This window comes from Sander lucioperca, chromosome 12 (assembly GCF_008315115.2).
Source record: "Sander lucioperca isolate FBNREF2018 chromosome 12, SLUC_FBN_1.2, whole genome shotgun sequence".
Lineage (NCBI taxonomy): Eukaryota > Metazoa > Chordata > Actinopteri > Perciformes > Percidae > Sander > Sander lucioperca.
In genome coordinates, this window is record NC_050184.1 from 7,901,920 (window position 1) to 7,921,684 (window position 19,765).

Genomic DNA, 19,765 nt, shown 5'->3' on the forward strand with positions numbered 1-19,765 from the left:
GCATCAGATTGACTTTCGACAGGCTCAGTCAGGCTTTCATTTTAAGTCTTTAAATCTGCACAAAAGGAGTAATCTGTCATACACTTGTCTAAACCATGAGGTGGTAATGCTTGGGAGCTACAAAGTCTGTTTTGTCTGTAAATCTCCCATAAATTTCACTTATAAATTCAAAGCCGGGGCACTTATCATGCCTGATGAGATGTGCTCATGTTATTGACAGAGTTTTGTGTCAGTGTAGATCAGTGATTTAAGTGTTGTTATGCACACGGTCATCCTTTAGCAGTGCAACTGTGGAAATAGTCTTTTTTAAGAGATTTTAAATTTGGCTTCCTTTCATTTGATTTGAGCTAATTACAGTTATTGTATGACATTCGGGGAAAGAGGTGAGAGGAGAATAGGAGAAGCTATCATTCTCTAATTTGTATGGTAACCTGTCTGACACGAACATGCACACAGGTTGGATGAGAACAGCCTGTTCTTGTTTAGAGAGTGAGGACATAGCAGTAATATGAGATGGGTGGACTGAAGGTACACGGGACGATCAATTGAAACAGAGGAAGGAGAAGACTGAAGATGGAAGTCAGATGGGGAGACAAAAAAAGGTGGCGACTTTCCTCAAAGTACAGCATGAAGGCAGCACAATAGCTCCACTGACAGGGTATTCATTTATTTTAGTATGAAGATGACGAGCCGATGAAAAGGGAATCTGAACTATGCCTGCTCTGAATCACGTATTGAACTGGTATCAAAGACCTTCAACTCTAAACTAAAAGCTGCTGTCTTGCCTCTAAGTAATGGTAGCTATTAAACATTAGCATTACTCCATTTACCATTATGGCAAATGTCATCTTCAGGGTAATAGTTTGCAGCATAAGTTCTAGTTAATTTATTTAAATAACTCTTTATCTTAAAGCAACATTGCTTAACATTAGACTTTTTTTGAGATTTGGCACCATTACAGTTTCAGGGTGCAATTCACCTATACACTTCTGTTGTAAATATGGACAGCTGTACACATGCAACTTTGCTAACACAGCCAAACTTGAAGCCAATGCAACAACACACAAGACGTAGCAAGCCAGCTAATAATACTTACTAGTTAAACACCAGGAAGGCCAGTTTGGCATCTGCCTTTTTTTTCGCGAAGCTCTCGTTAAGCCTTAGCACCAACGACGTTAGCAACAAGTAAGCTTTCTGTCCATCAGGAAACTCCGTCAATCACAGAGAGTCGAGGCAGAGCAGCCGGAGGACATCATAGGGAAAACCAGAAAACATTTTCTCCATAAAATATGATGCAGTTTCACCAAAATCAGTTGTAGTGATGTAATTCGTTACAGCACTTCTCCCAGGTCGAACCAGCTCCCCAAAGTTACATAGTGCGAGAACAGGTTCAGGGCGCCAGTGGGAATGACAGAGGCACCATTCTCCCTATTACAAGTCAGTAGCATAAAAATGGTTATTTTAAGGTATAATAGTCAAACAATATTACTTTAATAATGTAATAATAATGTATACTTTATTAATCCCACAAGGGGAATTTACAATGTTTTCACTCTGTTATTACATACATTACACACGTGCTCAGTACCTATACATGCACTAAAGAGAGAGATGTCAGAGTGAGGGAGCTGCCCATGGAAAGGTGCCCCGAGCAGTTGGGGGTTCGGTACCTTGCTCAAGAGCACCTTGGCAGTGCCCAGGAGATGAACTGGCACCTCTCCAGCTTCCAGTCCACCACCATACTTTGGTCCGTATGGGGACTTGAACCAGCGACCCTCTGGTTCCCAACAACAATCAATTCTGGATGAAATTATGCAGTATGTCACGCAGAAAATGAAACACAAGAAAGCAATCAAAGCACAAGACACATAGCATGTTGGAGAGATATAAAAAGCTTACCTAATCTTCATACCTTTGTCGCTCCCCAACAATGCAAGACAAGAACAACGTTCCAACAAAACCTAACCTAATGTAAATACTATAAATAGACAAAATGTCAATGAAAATGAATCTGAACTCCATCAATGCCTACTCCTACTCTACTGAAGCGCTGAGAACATGCAAGGAAAGTCAGAGGGACAGCAAATGTCAACTTCTCCACTGGCAAGGTTAACTGACAGAAACAACAGACAAGGAAACCTTGACTGCCACAAAATGCTAACTTGTTGGATGAGTATCCTTGAAGTGAAGGAGAGCCCGGAGTGACAGAAAGCGACTCACACGGGAGATCTAATGCTAGAGAGGTAGAGCGACAGCCAGAGACACAGTGAAAGAGAACAAGAGATCTAAAGAGAGAGAGTTTTTGGGGCAGGCACGCCTCAGGGCCTGTAAACCTACTGCAGAGGGATTAATGATGCCAGGTCAGACCCTTAGCTTGTTTACAAAGAGACACACAGCTGTTTTCACTATTTACACTCTACAACTACAGTACCCAAAATGCAACCAGAGAGACAGACCTTTAGAGGAAGTGTTTTATGTATAACGTAAGTTTGTGATGAAATTACATAAGTTTTGTTTCCATTAAAGTACATTTCAAAATTAAAAACAGGATGGGAATGTCCCCAGAGTTCAACCACCAACTAGGACATAGGTGTAGCGGGTGTAGAACTAAATGAGGATCACAGAGCTGGAGAGTGCCGAGAGGGTGATTTGCTTGTTGTGTAACCTTGACCAAACATGTGGCACTCAGCATTTGGAGGTTGTAGTGAGGGTGAACTCGTTTGTCTCTTAGTAAAAACATGGACTGCTTCAGCACGCTGTACTCGACACTAGAGGCTTTTTTAATTCATAAAAAAACCAAACACACTCTCCACCGCGGAGTCTGTGTAAATGACACTGACCCTAGCGGCGATGCTGCAGTGTAGTATCCATTACAAGAAGCTGTTTTTAACCAAGAGGGACCCCCTTAATTTAGCTGAGACGCTACTGTAGGTGACCTGTGACCAGAGTGCAGGATTGGCCGCCCCACTGTGCTATTTTAAATATAGGACACTATCAAGTCCACTCAGTCCCTTATGTCATACCTCTCACTCTGCAGACAGACTCTGTTGTAAAGACATGTTATAATAGCTCAAAAATGAATTAGGGATTATGTGTTGTAAAATCCTGAGAGGAATGTCTTTTTTTGTGCATATTTAATTTCCAAAGGATAAAAAGTTGTTGTTATTTGGTTTTCTTTTCTTATTCCACAGATTACTAGGCAAAAGTAAACTTTCCAGCATGACTACAAATTTGTATTGCAAGCCTTTGTTTAATACCTGAAATGTTCCAGCTAAGATTGTAGTAAATGTGAGGTTTTATAACGATCAGTCAATAGACAAGGCCTTTTGTCACAACTCTTTATTTCCCACCAATGTCTAACAATCAGGAAGTCCATCATATAATGAGTGATTATTAGGATTGTCAATGAGTCTGTCCATTATTTAGGGATAAATTGATTAATTAGGTAGTCCATAAAATGTCGGAAAATAGTGAAAAATGTGATTACTGAATAATCGTTTCAGTACCATTCAACTCATCCTCGACTGGTATTACAGTGTTAGCTCATGCTAGCTTATATTTAACCAGTTGCAGGAGATGCAGAGTGAAACAGAGAAGGTCTGAAGCCACGAGTGTTTATTGGTGAGACAGCCATGCTTAACTCAGTCAGTTACATGTCAGCTGTGGCGGAAATGAGACACATAATTGGCAGGACAAGGTGGAAGCTTGACAAGGATAGTTGTAGAATAGCATAGGGCAAATATAGCAATAGAGCTACTTGGCAGGGTCAATAACCTAGCAGTGTCAAGGTTCAAAGAGCACCAACCTCTGCCTGTCTATGTCCTGCTGTTGTCGGCAGTGTTTACTCAAAACAGCACTTCTTGCTGGTGGCAGGTAGACAGAAATGTCAACGCCCAGTAACTGCAGCAGTTAAAAACTCTCCACTTCTTTGCCTAGCAACACATTGCAGTGGCAGCTTACATCACCACGCATGCTGGCAGAGTCCTCTGCTACAAGCCTCTCAGCGGCTATCAGTAAATGTTAAAAGGCGAAGCATGGAATATGAAAAAGTGACATGAAAAAGCAAAAAAAAAGGCCTCCAGGTGAAATTAGGCCCAATTTGTGATATTGTTTTTTTTTTTTTTTAAACCTGAAATGAATTCTTGTAAGTAAATGGTGCTTTTGTTTGAAGTTATGTCTGGAAGAAAAATCATCTTTTGGCGTGTGTGATGGCTACACGTACACTTGCATAAGTGCAGTGAACGTTTCTGATGTTCGAGCCAACCAGACAGTTCTGCATGGGTGTCACTATCTGTGTATGCTGGTATGTGATGTAAGCCCTCATGCCATTCAGCCTACAATTTCTTCACTTTCATGCAGCGGTCATGAATTTCACGGTCTTTGTCTCTTGTAAATGACATCTCTCATTGTCAATGACTTCTCCATTGGTAACGCATGTCTTGAGAGACATGTATTTATTATAGGAATGGAGCTTTGTGTCATTTATTACATGCAACAGGGAGCCTAATTATCCCTTATGAGGCTCCTACATCTGCTTTTCACAAGGATAAGAATATTCATTTAGCGGTGAATATGTGTTGTATTCTCATTTATCAAATTTTTCACAGTTATATTTGCCTTGTGTTCTGAGTTTAGATTACAGAATGAACCGCCTTCCTTTTTGCTTTACGTTTCCCTGACTCCCAGATGGCATAAATGATGACAATTTTACTGTATTAGGTATGGCAATTTAACAGTCTCACACAGAGTTGCAGGCACACAGAGACCTATGAATTCCATCAAGCACACAATGTGCACTTGCAGCTATTCAGTAATACATGGTCACATCTCAGTGTGGAGATTTCAAATAAAATCTGCTATGGAATCTCTGCGGCTGATGCTTTATAGTATGGGCCTACAGTAACTTGTATGGCATTTTTAGTATGACTCAATGTCAGTGCAGAAGAACACAAGCTAATGACATTTTTGGCAGTTTCTCGTTGAGATGGTTCTGCACTTGGTACATTTTTTTTTATAAATATATAAAGTTGATGTTTAATGTGTTTTGCAAGAAATCAGACAAAACTTAACACATGTAAAACAAGAACTTCAGAGACTAATTGTGAGGCTTTAATTAGAATTAGTTATTATTATTGCTTCGAATAATGAATTTGGACAACATATTATAAATCACTAACATTAATATGTCAGCACAACATGATTCCACTGAATGCTGATAAGCTATAACATTGAATCATCCTCCAGCCCTAGTGTCTATCACAACTCTGTGTTAATTTTTGTTGATCTGTGGCGACACACAGAAAGGGCTTTGAGCTAATCACACAGCTCCCGACTGCTGTGACAGTAAATGTCAAGTGTGATCAAACCCTTTTTCAGTTATTCAGACTGTTAGCCTACATTTGCCTTTTAAACTGGTTATAGAGATGTCACCTCTAAATGTTGTGTGAACCACAGATGTAGATAAGAAGCATGCTTGATATGGGCTGAAAATGTCAGCTATTTCTGTCCTTCTGTGGTTGGGATATACTGTATTCAACAAAAGGCCTGAGTCCTACAGCCATCGTCAGCTCCTACAAAGATAAGTCGGGACAGTTGCATGCATAATAGGCTAATGTATAAATGTATATATTTCTCCTCTGGATGCCATTACACTGTCAACAGTAGTACAAAGATTTACGCATAGCGCTGTTTAAGGGTTATATGGGTATGGTGGATGTTCCAGAGTTTAGGGTTAATGCCCGTTCTTGTTGTACATTTGTCTTGCTAGAAGGAAAGGTTTTACAGCCACTGAGTTTTCCACTCCGTTCTCTCATGGCACATTGACTAATGTGACCGCTCCAGTGCCAACCCCCAACCAATATGTCTCTGAGGAGCTTGTTAGCCACGGACCTGCAGTGACCCAGACGCCCTCGCCTGTTGGAAAAAGTTACTGATTTTCTTTTTCTTTTTTTCCTCACAGCCTTTTCTAGATGGGAGAACTCAACTTGAGGCGACAACCCGTTGACCTCTTGGTTGCTTTTGCAAATACACATAAATAATTTAACACAAAATTTAGCTTAAATGCCTTTAAGTATGTGTGCATATTTAATCAAATGCTGCTAAACCATCAGCACCGGATCGCCCCAGGGCTGCGTTCTTTCTCCTCTGCTCTTCTCCCTGTACACCAACAGCTGCACCTCCAGTCACCAGTCCGTCAAGCTTCTGAAGTTTGCGGACGACACCTCCCTCATCGGACTCATCTCTGATGGAGATGAGTCTGCAAACAGGTGGGAGGCTGACCACCTGGTGACCTGGTGCAAGCAAAACAACCTAGAGCTCAATGCTCTAAAGACAGTGGAGATGGTTGTGGACTTCAGAAAGAACCCAGCCCCACCTGCCCCCATCACCCTCTGTGGCTCCAAAATTGACACTGTGGAGTCTTTCCGCTTCCTGGGAACTACCATCTCCCAAGACCTCAAGTGGGAGCTGAACATCAGCTCCCTCGTCAAGAAAGCACAACAGAGGATGTGCTTCCTGCGGCAGCTGAAGAAATTCAACCTGCCAAAGACAATGATGGTGCACTTCTACACAGCCATCATTGAGTCCATCCTCACATCCTCCATCACCATCTGGTACGCTGCTGCCACTGCCAAGGACAAGGGCAGACTGCAGCGTGTCATTCGGTCAGCTGAGAAGGTGATTGGCTGCAATCTGCCGCCGCTCCAGGACCTATACGCCACCAGGACTCTGAAGCGTGCTGGAAAGATTGTGGCTGACCCCTCCCACCCCGGTCACAAGCTCTTTGAGCCACTCCCCTCTGGCAGGAGGATGAGGTCCATCAGGACCAAAACCTCACGCCACATAAACAGTTTTTTCCCCTCCGCCACTAGCCTTCTAAACAAGGCCCGGAATCCACCCTGACTCTCTCCACACCCCACCTCTGGCTCCTCATGCCACTGTACCTACTCTGCTGTAGCGTTCCTTTTTACTACTGTTTAACTTATTTTACTATTTATTTAAATTTATTTTATCGTTATTAATACATACTGTGTGTATATGTTTATACTTATATTGTTTATATTCTTTTTATCCTTCTTATATTTGTATGTGTGACATGCTCCAACAACACCATGACAAATTCCTCGTATGTGCAACGTACTTGGCAATAAAGCCCTTTCTGATTCTGATTCTGATTCTGATTCTAAAGACAACTTTTACTGCAGTTTTCGACTTTTTCATTAGTCCATCCATCAAGAAAGAGAGACAGGGAGCATGCTAGTATGGACTTAAGTGTAGACATAAAAAAAAAACTTTATTTAATCATGAAGCCAATTGCTACTCTACATTTCTCTGGTGTATCCCTGAACACTAGAGACTCAAGTCTTTACTTACAGTGACTGCTGACTCATGAACGGGTCTAAAGCGAGTTGAATGCGCATCATCAGGTCCGCGTTATAAACTGTATTGTGTCTCGTGTATGAAATGTCCGTATCATCACTGTGCTGCATGTTTTATAAACTATGATAATCTGGTCCTGGATCACATCTTTCGCTTTCGCTCCACGTATCAATCCCTCTTCCTCTCCTTAAAAAAAATAACGATTCCGATAATGGTAAAGATGCAGAATATTGCAGCCCATATATCGGCTTTAGAAATAACTTTTTCTGTCTTACTTCAGAAACATTTTGAATAAAAACTCTACAGTTACTGTAGTTGTTGGGAAAGAAACAAATAAATGTATTGTTACCACAGATACTGTACATAAAAATATATGTCTGCAGTGTTGGTAAGCACACTGTGTGGATTGACCCATCAAGCACGAGAACGCTTCTGAAGCTCGGATGCTGATTGCTGCTGACTGTTGCCCGCCCCAGCCCGTTGCCCCCTGCTGATCCCCCCCCCTGCTGATCCCCCCTGCTGATCCCCCCCTTCCTCCAGTCCCATTCTTTCCCTCTTAGCCAATCGATAAACCTTCTAAGGCACACCTGAATAGTTGCCGCCTCAATGCTGCTGCTGAGTGCTTTGGTGGAGTGATGAAGAGGAGGGTTTGTTAGGCTTTATAGAACCTAACAGCCATCACGACCCATAACACTCATCTCCACAAAAATAAAAGTAAAAAATAGAACTTAAAGAAATAATAAACAAAAATGAAATTTTGGCTTGTAAAAATGTAAAGCATGGCTAGTGATAGATGGAAACTAGAATAGTTTTTTCCGCTGTCCATACCTCATGTCCTCCAGATGAGGGAATACCACGATCATCATTTTGTACTAAATGATGCAGGATTTTTTCCCAGTCGATGACTGAAGTGCTGAGTTGTAAAAACATTTCAATGTATTACATGCCTCAGGGCCCACCAGAGTTTATTTATGATAGTTGGTTGGCCTTGAAGTGGGGTAAGCGATGCTTTACTGGCAATTTGTTTTGCAGTCTGAGGCATTGAATAGGTAGCGTGACACTGGGCACTGTCATGCTCCGTGAGCTTTGTGGAACTTCGGTAACCTGTTTGATTTGTTGTATCTGCACGGCTTTTTAGGAGTGTGCTTCCCTCCTTCTGAGACCAATGTGATGTGCATCTTGACACATAATCCATCTGTGTAACTAAAATAACTTTTCAAGCAGCCGGCAATTCCAAATGATTTGATTCAGACTGCGTCATTGCTCTGCAATGTGGAATGCTGGAATTTGTTTGTGTAACTCACAGGTTGCTTTTACCATATTGGTTGCAGAAAAGAATCTTTAGGCAAAAATGAACCCAGATACACCCAGAAAAAGAGTAAAATTGCCTTCAAATTTTCAAAATTTCATTTTTTACAACCAGCAATACAGCCAAGTCAAATTAATCCTTTTAAGCTGACCATTGTTGTAATCATGCCTTGCTGCTCTGTTTATACAGTATGCATTTGAAATGGTTTTGATAATGGATTTTGTCCATGCATAGCTATTTTTGAGTGGAGCAGACAACGCATGGCAACAACAGGCACATGGGACAGCAGAGCACGTAGACATTTCTGTAACTATCAACTCTTCTTCTCTCAACACTGGTACTGTTGGTTACATTTGGGTTGACAGACATTTCTGCCTTATTCAGCTTTTCAAATATAGACAAGCATGCATAAACATTTTTGTTAGCTTTGGCTCAGCTGTTGAAATTGATGCAGCCATATTCCACTCATTAAGCCCATCACTCATCACTACAATACCACATGCAGTATAAATCATCACTGTTGTACAGCGTGGTTCCTCTGGTGAACACAATAGTATAAATATTTTAAAACCACACTCAAAGTACACAGTCATCAAAGTAAAACCACGAGAGATGCACATACAGTAGCAAAACACCAACATCCAATTCATGAGTGCATACCGCTGTTTTGTGAATTGACAAAATACATCACTCACAGCAAGAATGAATACGCTGAAATCCCTCTTGATCATTTCTCATTCTGAGCCAAGTATGTTTTCTGTTGGAGGTGTTTGATGCGTCATTTTCTTTATTGTATTTTTATTAAATGTTTGGCTGTTGCAGGACCATGAGCAGATAGCTATTATCAAACTGAATGAATTGAAAAACAAAAACACTGGTCTGTGACTTGTGACCTAGCCAAGCCAGAGTATGATATTAATAATAAGCTAAATATATCTATGCACTGCTCAAACAATATGAAACAAATAATACTATGTAATAAAACAAGATCATTAGAACAACAATAACCTGTCACTTAAACTAACAATAAGCATTTAATGATTTGGATGAACAGACATGTCCAAATGGATATACATGTTGAACCTGATCATTTAAACAATTGCAGTGTTTAGCCCAGTTTAAAACACCCTGTTGGACCATAGCAATATAATGTCGAACTGCATGCTCTGTCTGGACGAGTCCAGACTCCCCACTTTGCGAGAAATTACACAGCAGACAGTTTAATGTCTTCAATATGGCATCCAGTCCTCCTGCCAAAGACATTGCCAGCCTAGTTTTCCTGGGAGTTCCCCAGTTTTCACTGCCCTCTCCTGGTGTCCTTCACCCACAGTCCAAATATAAACTCAATAAAAGTGCTCTGAGCAGACACGGCCAAAGTCAACATCACCATGATGCAAGTTAGTTCATTTTCATACCTTCAGTCATTTAGATTAGAATGCATCCCAGCATAATGCAAACTAGGGTTAGGTATGGACCACAGGTTTTGAAATAGAACTGTTTTTAATTTAAGAACTGAATTTGTCGCTGTTTGATGCCACTTACCAATTCCTGCAAACAAAGTTCAGACCTACTTTGTTGCTATTTACATTTCCTCTTATGTAACAGTGTGTTTTGCTGCAGTCAATCGGGAGATTGGGGCCACTAATGGACACTATGTTGCATGCTGGAAAAGCACAGGCAGAAACACAGATGTGGTTGTCAGTAGCAACAGTGTCAAGAGCCATAGAAAATTCTCTGATGTCCACAAACTCTGCATCGGTTCACAGTTTCCACAAAGTGCCACCCCTCTGCTGATAAGTATGAACATTACAAGAGAATCCATCATTTTCCAGCTTTTCTGTTCTTGTCTTGTTCACATATTGTGTTGGTGTTGTTTTTGTACCGGGATGGTAGTTAACTGTCAATCCTCAATATTGGCTTTTGATGCTTGGCCTCATTTCCTAAAAAATGCCTGAGACAGAGGGGGTGTAAAATGTTGGAGATAAACAGACTGAAACACATTTTGTGTGTATTTGTGTGTTAGAAAAGGCCGAGGAAGAAAGAAAAAAAATGAATGGCCTCCTGTAAGCCTCTGTGGTTCAGTCTGCTCCAATATTCCCCATTATGGTATGTCACATTTTTAAAAAGACAAAATCAGAGAGCAAGTGAGAGGAAGACAGAAAAGTGAGCGAACAGACATAGAGACAAGCTGAGAGTGAGGGTGAGAAAATGGATGAGAGAGGAGGATGGAGAGAGGATGCAGAGACCTACAAGGAGACAGGGAATGAGCCGAGTAGGGGAGGTGCGAGCAGGGATCCTTTGGTGAGCAGGAGGAGAGTGAGAGAAATGATCTACTGTCAACGGATGAAAGAGAAAGTGTGGAAACAGAGATGAGTATTTGTCAGGTGTTAGTGAATTTCAGAGCGAAGGGAAACAGTGGAACGGAGAAGAGCCTCAGCTGATAGCCTCTCACCAGAGAGGGATAGGAGAGTTGTTACTGCCTGGGATGAGTTTGACAGAAGTGGGTGCTTTCTGTCATAATGGGAAGCTTGTGTGTGTGTGTGTGTGTGTGTGTGTGTGTGTGTGTGTGTGTGTGTGTGTGTGTGTGTGTGTGTGTGTGTGTGTGTGTGTGTGTGTGTGTCTTTTTTGATACATTCTATACATTAGAATGAATTAGAAATAATTAATAGATGACAGAGTAGTTGTTGTGCTGATAGATTTGACTTAAATGTAGTAAGACAAGACAGCAGGTAAACATGGATTAAGTGTTGAGGAGGCTTCTTACTAAAATCTAGAATATAGAAATAAAGGCCTGTTTCTAATATTAACCTATTTCAACTAAAGTTCTGGTTAGTATAAAGTATTAACAAGTACAAGTGGAAACATACTTTCCCCTGGCTGCAGCATATTCAGATGTGAGAGCTTCTTTTTTATTTGTCTCTTCCTTTGTGATCTTTCCTTTCATTAATTTATTTCACTCCATTTCAGCAGCTGAGCCCTATCCACCATTCCTACCCATTCTGTAATTATATTATGCCTTTATTGGGGAGATGGAAACTTCATCAGATTGTCTTTATTTCCTGCCATCTCTCTCTCTTAACCTTCCTCCTACTTGGCTGTTACGCCCTGTATCTCATTTTCTCCTTCTTCCCCATCTCTCACGCTCTCACTTGACATATTTGCGTTCATTTAATCTCTTTCTCTTGCACTCTTCCTTCTGTCTGTCCCCTTCCATTCGCTGGCACACTAAGCCTCAGAGCAGATTCCCTGCTGCCCTTCCCCACATGCCACACGCTATTATATTGAAGGAGAGAGGCTGACGTATGATCACATTTTGTGACATGGTGGTATTGATTATGACAGACTGGGCTGATTCAAGGAAGGATCCCCATATAAAGATATTATATGATCTTAAATTAGATGTGCACATCCTTGCCCTGAGTGCTGACGCACAAATAGCTCTCTAAAACAGCAGCGGTTCGACAAGGAGGTCCTCCTCATTCAGTTGTTCTGCCTCAGTGTTGGATGAGGTCAGATATATCTTTTACTGATCATAGATTTATTATTATTTATGGGATCATAATTGCCACCCATCATCAGAACCAGTATTGGCATTTCTTTTTTTTTTTGCTGTGAAATACCTACAATAGCTTCCTTTTGTGTACATAAAGTAGAAATCTTTTGTTTTTACTACTATTTTCTGGTTGTTCTGATGATCAGTTTAGAAAAACTTTAACAACAGGAGTAGTTGAATTAGTGTGTAGACTTCTTGATGCATCTGACACTGAATGTCTACAGAATAGCTGTATGGGATGACATGTAATGTTTTAATGTAGTTAAGTGGCTTTTCAGATGAAATGTTATGAGATGCTTGCAGATTATCATATCATAAAACATTACACTCAGCAGCACTAAAAAGTAAGCTGCAAACAATGCACATAACACTGCGGTTCTTTGCCAAGGGAATATGAAAGAAAAACAGCCTCGCAAGGTCCTTTATAGAATACTACACTTGAATAATTTTGCACTGCCTTTGAGTCATAATTGCTTCTAAAAGCTGCTCATAAAACACATTTGCTGTAGATGGTATTTATTAAATTGATTCTGAACAAATTGAGGGGCGCTGAAAAGGATTTATTTTAAATCTTACCTTCTAGGTTTTTTGCATATGGTAATTGCATTTGGACAATTATTCAACTATCTTAATTTTCATTCTCAAGGCACATTTCAAATCAGTTTATTAAGTATCCACAGTTTCTGTTTTTTACTATAACAAGGTTGGTTAAAGTAATGTAGTGTAATGCCGTGTCCCAGGGTGACTTTTGCTAATATTGTCAGAATATCATTAGTTCAGTATTATGGTGTGTCAAAATAAACATTTTAGATTCAAAGGAATAACCTTGGGAAATACACACTTATTGGCTTAATGGACACATGAAGATGTTATCAATCTGCTCATCTATCTCTCTGCCATAGAGCGAAAAAGCGCATTACCCAAAATGTTGAATTAGTCCTTTAAGACAATTTAGAAGTGTGCTTTTCTCCTTGTCATTTCAAATACTTGTGATAATTATGTTTGATTTATGAAATTAACAAAGTGCATTCTAATTAATCCCCATGACAACTTTACACCATCTTATCGAACAATGGATCTTCACACATGAAGACTGGCGGGTCAAATAACAACAGCTGTCTACGTTTCTAACAGTTAAAGGTGACACATGTCATTACCGTAGCCACTTCTAATTTCTCATTATCTCTGTATACATAATATAAACATCCTCACAGCTACAGCTACAGCAGGCTGGGGAAGAGTGTCAGTAAAGATAAGAACACACTGAAGGTGGAATTCATATGTTATTTAAAGCCTATCAAATGGGATATAAATGCACCATGTTGGCAAAGGACAAGTTTCATCACTATTCAGTTTCCTGATATAAGCTTTCATATAGCTCTCCATCTCCTAAAGTGCTTTGATTCCAGGGATAAATGTGGTGTTGAAGTGGCCGTGCTCAGGCCATTTTAAAGCTGTAGTGCTTGCAGGCACCTGTCGCTGGTCTGCCATGGAGCACAGCAAATGGGCCGTTTGTCACTCTACATACAGAGGTGATGTGTTCATTTCTCTGATGGCCACTGTGAAAATGACATTCACGGACTGACAAAAGCCTGCTTCTCCTCGGTTTAGTCTCTCAGACTGCAGCTCATTTTCTCCTGAGTCCTCCTTACACCAACTAATAACCTTTCCCAGCTTATAGGCTTCTTTTGAATGGTCTGCCTAGTACATTTAGCAGCCTTTCATTACAATATGAATTGACAACGAGTCGTCTTGAGATCGCTGATGGTTAGCGTGGGCAGCTAAACGTTAAGTGCTAGCTCCCCACAATCACACCCCTGGTCCATTAGTTCCATTTATCTGCAGTGTATTTATAAGGCACCTTGAATTGGGGTCTTGAGGCAGGTGATGCAGGGGGGAAAGGCCTGTCCTGGCTGCTGGTGATTAATGCATGAATACGCAAGCTTTATCACAAGGCTGGCAGCCTCGGGACCAGAGAATGTCAGTGCAATTAAAGGCGGGTGGCAGTTGTAAGAAAAGAGAGGCAGTTCCTATCTGCAGATTGCAGACTGAGTCGGGGAACATGGGCGGCTCGGTGAAGGTTCCAGCAACAGCGCCTATTCATTCCTTAATCACCTCCACTACTCATTAGGGCCTTCTTTTGTTCCAGCCATCGTCTTTTCCTGTGCTGTGCCAGCAGATAAAATATGGCCGCCTCAGAAGAGTAAAGGGCTTGGGGAACCCCATTAAACAGCGACAGAGAAAGGATAGAAAATGAGGAGGGGAAAGGAGAGGTGATGTTGGAGTGGTGGAGTCAGTCAGCTAAGGAAGAAGAGAGGACTCGAGGGAGAGGGGTGGTGACAGGAATGTGAGAAACAGAGAGAGAACTGTCCGACTATGAAGACTAGTTATTCATCTTGATCTTCCCTTTAGGACTGTTGGAACATTCAACCAGAGGAGCGTTACAAAATGGCAAGTTATATATCATAATCATACGGAGTTCAGCTCATTACAGCTGTGACTGCTTGAATTACCTCTACAATAATCTCCAAAACCTGTGAATGAACTCTGCGTGGATGTAGAGTACTGTGTTCTAGTGCAGTAACTGGATATAATTGGTTGTTTTATTCAATTATTCTACTTCTTAATAGAGCATGGGAGTCCTCTTCCTGCTATGTAAAGGTATTAAGGTCTCCATAAGATAAAGTCTGTTGTTATTATTATGCCTGGTTAATTGAAAGTAAAGTCATCCTGAGTGGTTGGACTTGTCACAGCCTTTCAGAGAGAAAAAGAGAAGCATGTGTTTGTGCCAACAGCTGAAAACCATAACAGCAAACTGGTGTTGATATAATGGCTACAACACTGATCACTGCGGTGTTCATGGGCCAATTACAGACAAATACACTGTGATGTACAAATTGCTGTCAGTTCATCCTGTAGGGAAGGACTTATGGGCCTATGTAGATGAATGGTACTACCTCCAACCTTTGTTCAAATAGAAGAAGAATGAAGACAGCCAATAATAATAGTGCATTGGGAAACAGAAATATTAAAAGAGACCTATTTTCAGTGGCACTCTCAGTAACAGCAACAACAACAATCAAACTGAGGCAGCGTGTTGCAGCCTTGTGTGCCTGAATATTCTGGCTTTATATACTCTATATCGGCTTTAAAGATTACCTTTTGACCGACTACTAAATATTTGGATCCCCTCAAGCAAGCGTCTGAGTTAAAAAAAAAAAAAATGCACAATGAAGTCTGTAGTTTGAACTCAATCTTCCTTTAGACTTTGTAGGTTAAAGGAGGCTCAGCTCCTTCTATTTTGAGGGAATAGTTTGTTTTGGGAGATTCATGTCTCACTGACAAAGATTTTGTGTTTCATCCCCGCTGAGAAGAGGAACAACACGGGGCTCTTGTTGACAAAGGCTGAGTCCTCCATGTAAGTTGTACTGCAACATTGTAAAGGTTAGCATCAGACTCCCATAGGAACCCAAAGTCAGGTAGGCAGGGTCACTGAAGACACACTTCTGTTGTATAACAGTTTTCACGGTCAAAGAACAACAGCGACTACGTTTACATGCACATAATATTCCGGTTTCTGACCTTATTCCGAAAAAGATGATATTTCGTCGTATGTCGTATGAAAGTAAAAATTCAACTAATATTCCCATTTACATGTAGCCGTGCAAAATACGATTTCTTCAGAGTTTACCTCTTTCATTCCTTCAATCAGCTTCTTGAAAAGGTCATCGTAGCGATGTGTGCGCATATCCAAAAATCTGTTGATGTCCAAGCCTTTGATAATGTTTAAAAGTAGATGTGTGTTTCCTTCTTATCGGGTCTGCAGCCTTGCAAACTGTTGGCTGGTTGGTTTGTGTACAGCAACCATAGTAACGCACAGAGCTGACCATAAGCCGTAAACAGACAAGAGGTTGTAAACCCAGACTGAGATGCATATTCCGAATAAGCTGTATACATGTCCAAAGAATGCTTCTAAAACCCGAATAAACTCGAATATCCCACATGTCTTAATCGAAAAATGCTATATTTGGAAAAAGGCCTTTTTCGGAATAGCCAACCGGAATATGCTGTTTACATGACCTGTATGAAATTCGGAATATTGTCATAGTTGTAATTAATAGTGGAATATTGGTGTAAATGTAAACGTACTCTGTGTGTTAACCAGGGGGAAAAAGGCAAATTTGACTATACAAGACATTTTCTAAAAGACCTCAAACCTAGTTCGGCATTTCTGTACTGCAATTTGTTATTCTTTCTAATAACTTACATACATAGATGCTGATATATCTGCAATAAGCTGATTTTGGCTAATATATTGGTATAGCTCTAACCAGAACTGCAAACATCAGCTCTGTATGTACAGACATACCTGCAGACTAAAGGCATCAGTATGCTTGACACGAAACAGGTCGTGTGATGTGTCGTCGGACATCATCATCGGACAACATTTAAAGAAAGGAGCTGTTTCAAGTCTAGAACAACTGTCTATTTCAGTCAAATTACACACAGTGTAGGTACAACAGTTTTTTTAGTCTCTAGGCCAAATCATTATTTATTTCATCGCAGCTTCTCCTCAGTTGTGTGCTCGGCTGGTTAAACCACTTATTATTGATAAAGTGAATAGAAGAAGAGTTTTAGTGTGAGGAAATTAGAACCAAGCCATGAAGTGTGATACATTCTCATTGGGGGCTGATAAAAGTGGTGTGAACTTCAAATTATTCCCCACAAGCCTTCTGTTTTCTTTGCAGCTAAAAGGAGAGGCTTAAGACAGCTGAAATGTGGACGATCTTTCCATGTACCAACCTGCTGTATTTCCATCTCTTGCTTTAATCACCTTGTATAAAGTATGCATTGTTTTATGTTCTGCAAACATACTGATTTTCTAATTTAATGCCAAACTGAAACAGACATACACACTTGCAGTGAGATGATAATAGAGCTTGTGTCTTTGTCAGATAATATTCCTGCTGGCATGTGAGGAAAAGAACAGAGAGAAGGAAGCAGAGAGAGGAAATGATGATCTTATCTGAAATCCGTAATAGATCACCCCAAACATGACTTGTACAACAAGCAAAAGTAAAGGTTTATAGAAAGCTTCACTCTTATTCAAGGCACAGTGTAGCAGGTAGCAAATGCATAGAGCCAGAGCACCAAAAGAAGAGACATTTTGGATTGTTTCTACAACTCCTCTATATTATCAACCCCTGATATCTCATCCAGTCTTTTTCACCCACCCACTGTCTGTCAATCTGCTCTGTGTGTCACTGTCTGTAGTGTTTCTTTGACTGTAGTGAGCTAAGATAAATACTTCTAAGATCGATATGAGGCAATTGGACCTTGCCAGATCCAAATATTCAGTGTGTTAAAAAAACATTTAGACATTGATTCAGGAGCCTGGACAGTGAGCCAGAAAACATTACAATTACCTATCTAGATAACTCAATGTAGTGCCGTGCACTTGCACAAATACACATCACAAACATTAATAAGAACAGTGCCTGACCATTTTCTCTCCATACCTCTAAAAAACTCCAGTTGGTGTATCAGTGGACAGAAATCATCCAAAATGATTTGCAGCCAAGCAAGTGTTTCTTTGCTTCTTGTATCTTTAACCTGTAAGATTTCAGTGCAAAAACATTTTAACAGCCTAAAACACAAAGTAGGGCTGCAGTGTAGAAAATATCCATCTCTCCATAACTGTCACTCTATAAATGTGCCTATAATGTATCCACATTATTGTTTGGATTGTTTTTGTGTTTGGTGCCATTATTAGTGGGAAATCTCTCTCAAAATAAAGAGACGCATGCAAAACTGTTGTTAACATGATCAGCGTTTCATATTGGGTAATGATTGCTTACAAATAGGATATTGTATTAGTTGCAATATCACATGTATGTTACATTAATACATATTAATGAAGTACGAGCATCAACAGGAGCTGATGATAAAACGTGTTGCATTGAAATATCTGTGCAGTTTTATTTTATTTTAGGTTTAATAGGCCACTTCAATTTCTGTTTCTGATGCAAACATGTGAGTATTTTATAAGGAAGCTTTGAAGATTTATTTACTTAATGCAATTTTCAGAGTTCATGTATTATTTTGATTTCAGCCTAACTTCATTGCATATACACTAAACAAAATGTCAAGTCACACCTGAGCTCAACTCTGCAGCATATCCCCCTGCTCTCCTCCATATCAGTTTTACCTCTCCATCCCCATCAAGCAACCAGCATGGCTTATTCCTTTACATGTATTCCACCACACTCATCCCCTTTTCCCTTGGTAAGTTACTAAATGTTGGTGAGGGCCTGTCAAGTGCACGATGCAAGGCAGCAGACACTTGAAGCTAAAGCAGATAAGTATGCACTGTGAATTTTAACATTATTCAAAAAACTGAGTTCCTGAGTGAGGAACTGTGTTCCTGGTGCCAAAGGCTGTACCGTGGGCAAGTTTGAAAAATTATAGATTTGCAAGGTGTTGTTGGTTTTTTGAAACAGCCCTTATGCACTCTTACCAATCACTTTAGGTGGGGACAAGCTGCCAAGCTGTTATTTGTAGCTCTATAAAGTCCATCTCGACAAGCGTGATGACTAATCTCGCACTAATGACAACACCACCCTAGACCTCCAGCTCTTCACCCAGACACATATGTGCTCAATTACTCTAAATAATTCAAACAGTAACAGGGCTCTTTGTAGGTGGGTGGTGAACTGATGGCAGAAAGAACAGGAAGGGATGAGGAGTGGGAGGAGAATGCCAGAGAGGAGCAGAGGTTGAAGAGGGAAGTGGAAGAGATGGAGTTTACTGGAAAGTAAATGTAACTGTGTGTGTGTGTGTGTGTGTGTGTGTGTGTGTGTGTGTGTGTGTTTGTGTGTGAGCAAAGCAGAATCTTAAATCCTTTAACATTTTTTTTAGTTTTTTTGTCAGCCTCAGGTGGCACTTTTGAGCTTTTGCAAATTTTACTTTGGAATGAAAGCGTCTGTGGCTAGGATGGGAGGACGGCAGAAGTGGACTGCAAATGTTGGAAGTGACAACGTCATTTTAGCAAAAACTTACATGTGAGTTGACCTGGAGCATTGCATTCAATATGCATTCCTTTCGTGCTACTGGTGAGGTTGGCCAAAACTGTATTAGAAACCACTGAATCTCACCAGAAATCAAATCACACTTGGTCATAAAAATGCTAATATTTATATGCAGCAGTCTCTCAATGTAGCAACTGTGTTTAAGCTTGTCTGCTTTTGCTGCAGCGTGGTGTTCACGCTCTCCCCAGAGACAGTAGCTGTGTTGATGAATGGTGAGGTACTGCAGAGTTTGTACAGTGTAAGGAGTGAGGAGTAAAAGTTCATTATTTGTGTATTGAGAGGGTTGTGTGGTGTGCTGCATTAATCATTTTGTTTCCTCATGCATTCTATGCATAGAGGAAAACTCACACTGATGAGGACATTGATCTATCATGCATTATCATGCAGTTTGGGTGTACACAGGCTTTTTCTCTCTTTCTCCTTTTGCTATTGCTGTCT

The 19,765-nt window shown here is 40.5% G+C and overlaps 1 protein-coding gene across 2 annotated transcripts in view; it reads left to right on the top strand.

The window, feature by feature from the left end:
- Window positions 1-19,765, top strand: part of kazna (kazrin, periplakin interacting protein a) — a 193,094-nt gene that overhangs the window by 120,492 nt on the left and 52,837 nt on the right. The gene's annotated exons all lie outside the window — the stretch shown is intronic.